This window comes from Malus sylvestris, chromosome 13, assembly GCF_916048215.2.
Source record: "Malus sylvestris chromosome 13, drMalSylv7.2, whole genome shotgun sequence".
Classification (NCBI taxonomy): domain Eukaryota; kingdom Viridiplantae; phylum Streptophyta; class Magnoliopsida; order Rosales; family Rosaceae; genus Malus; species Malus sylvestris.
In genome coordinates, this window is record NC_062272.1 from 40,332,794 (window position 1) to 40,336,092 (window position 3,299).

Consider the following 3,299-nt stretch of genomic DNA (forward strand, 5'->3'; position numbering starts at 1 on the left):
GGTACGAATTGGCTAAGACCAACTGGAGTTCTGAAACTATGATATCACTATGCGACATGCGTTCCCTGGGAATGGCGGGCAGAGTCATATCTCTTGGAAATTGCTCGAAACATTCAAAGTGCGTGCTAAAGAAGCAATTAAGTGCTAGTGGTGAAGACGGTTAGTAGGTAGTTGTTGGTGGGAGCAAATCAATGTTCTCGGACTCGTTTCCACTGAGGATATTCATGTGAATCTTTAGAATGAATCTTCAGCGATTGTTCTATCGATAACTTTCTTGCTTATTCCAACGACGAAGTCAAGTTCATTGACCTTTGTCCGTCAGCTTCACACCAATTTCCAAATGGAGTTGCAATTCTTGTTGTTATTATAGTTAGACTCAGATAATGAAGATTTAGTCTTGTTTGGATAAACAAATTTCTTGAATTTTTCCAAGTCTGGTACTCGGTGGTAAACCCTAACTCCTTGTCCTCGTACTTTATGGAAAAGGTGAATATAGCATCTTGCTTGTAACCTAATTTACCAGTGTTCTTGTCCACTAACTGTCCATCCTTGAAATATTCAGTATAATGGCTTAAGACTACATATTTATTATTGTACGAAGATTGAGCTTACTCTGAAGTTCTCTGGACTCATTGAATTTTTGGTTTGCTCAAGGACATCGCTTTAAGATAGCCAATCGTGTCACTGCATGCATACACATGCTGCTTCGTATCTTTCTTCTTCGTCATTCTGTTGATTCAGAGGATCTATGTTTAAATTTTTGAACTTTGAAGCAGCTCTCACAAAGTATTGTGAATTTCGAAATGTCTTTGGCCTCCTCAAATCTTATTGACAGTTCTTAACTATTCTTGAGTTTAGACCTATTTCCTTTTTGGCTAAGAAACTAGTTGACCATACTGTGATGGTTTGCAAAATAATCATAAACAGTGACTTCTATTTCTGCATCTTCACCTTCCATCGCTTATTCGTCTCTTAATGTGAAACTGAATCATGCCGGAACATTACATAAGGATACAAAAAAAAAAAAAGGGTTTTTTCTCGGCACGGTTTCTAGTTCAAATCCCAATATTTTGTACTCTAGATTCTAATGGACTTGTTTTGACCCTTAAATTATGGAGTGTTCTTTCAGCCTTCTCGACATGGTTTCTCGCTCAATTAGTCAGAATTTCACAATCGATCGTTTCGGCGAAAGTGTGCAGTCCAATTCGGAACGATAGGAGCATAACCTTTTCACAAGCTTACTAGACTTACCAGAAAGAGTTCCTTGTGGGTGTGAAGTTTAAGTCGTCTTTTGGTAAGAGACTGGTGAAGATTATGGTGTAGATGATTAGTAGATTGCATCACTATCTTCACGTTGAATTGAATGGTCACCACTCATTATCTTGCTACAATTCATAACCATCATATCATACTCTGGTAGACCTTTTCGATGATGTGATGTGTTCGCCTCAACGCAGCTTTCCACTACCTCGCACTAGGATCCTTCGGTTCACGAGCAAGTGAGCGTGAGGTTTGAGCGGTCTTTTAGTAAGAGTTGGATGCAGGTTTTAGTACAGAAGGTCAACAGATTGTATCACCATCTTACTATAATTAATAGGCATCACATCGGTTTTTTCCAATGTTATGTGTTCATCTCAACGCATCTTTTCACAACTTCACTCCAAGACTCTTTTGTTGTGAGTATGTGGATGTCAAAACGCTTCTAGCAGATCCGTTTGATGCATTCTAGAATGGCACCACAGCTCGGTCAAAGCGAGAATTGGAAAATCTTTACACTTCTCTCGATTGGTGTGTGCTTTCTTGGGGTGTTTAGGTTGATTACTTGCAAGTCCTTCGTCTTTCCACCAACTTTGACCTTGTTTGACATGAAATCTACAACTAAGCAAAGATGGAGAGGTGGTTTGAGCACTGCAACAACTCCTTAGAGATACTTCTTGTCGAGGAAGATGACTTCTAGTTTTCTGCTTGCTTGGCTCGAGCTTTTGGGTATGCTATTAACATGGTAGCCATTTATCTTGAATCCCAAGGTACAATTTTCAAATGGGTTCTTGTTGACAAAACTCTAGAGTAGTTGGTCACTTTTGGAAGAACTGAGGAGAATGGGATGCTTGGTATTGGATAGAGTTTTACAACGACAGTTTCTGTTTTGTTCGGTTTGGGGTATGGCACTTTTTGCGACATGGTACGAAAGTTGCTACATGCAACACTGGTTAGCAGAGGAGTATTGCAAACTTGTATTCGAAGGATCGAATTTTCGACGTGTGAGATTGTGCACCCTCAGGAAATCACTATTTGCTTAACTAGGCAACAAATGGATGGTCGATATCGCAGACAGCTGACTGTGATATCGATGGCTTATTCATTGGGTTCGTCAAGCAAGTGGGTAGGAAGATCCGTCTACGGTAGTTGTCACAAAATTGTTATTCTTGGGACTCAACCCAAAGACACATTTGTTTAAGAGTACATGAAGTTACGAATTTTTGGGCGAGACCCACTCTCATCTTTCAGTTTTGATTTTAAGTATAAGTATTTTAACTCCCTTTAATTTAGTTATATGTTTTTGTCGTTACAAATGTTTTGAGGAAAGTGTTTTCCGTTTTTTATTTTAAGTTCAGCACGAGTTTTCGACCTATATGTTAGTACATATGTATTTTGACGTTATCGTATTTTACGTACTTACTTTGACCTTAAGCTATTTTATGTTTTTGACGTTATATCTTTATAAAGTATGTTTCTACTTTTACACTAATGGGGAAGAAAGTAAGAGCTTGGAGGCATGATAAAGGATTTTGCAACTCGCTCGCAACGGTGTGGCATATTCTCTTTGATGCACCCACTCTGACTTGATTTCTCTTTATACATAAATTCTTCTTCCTATTTTTGAGTTTTTCAGTGTAGTCAGTTATTTCAAATTTCAAGGACGAAATTTTATTTTAGGGGGGGTAGATTGTAGCACCCCACCCCCATTTTATTTTAAAATGGTTTTTAAATTTTAATTGGTGTGCCCAAGGGGCCCACCTTCTGTCTTTGTGTCCACCATTCTTGTCACTCTTCCATCTCTCTCAGCCCTCTTCTTTCTCTCACTCTCCCTCTCTCTCGACCTCACTTTTCCCTTACTCACTCTGATTTCCCGAGCATCACCACTCACAACCACTATCTCTTACGGCTTGGTTCAACACAAAATCACCAGAAATAGATAATGGGTTGCCTGAGGATCTCAGCAGTGGCTCTGCATGGATCATTTGCGCATGGCAGAGTTTCGAACTCATTGAACCGTGAGCTTTGAGTCTTCCCCGTTG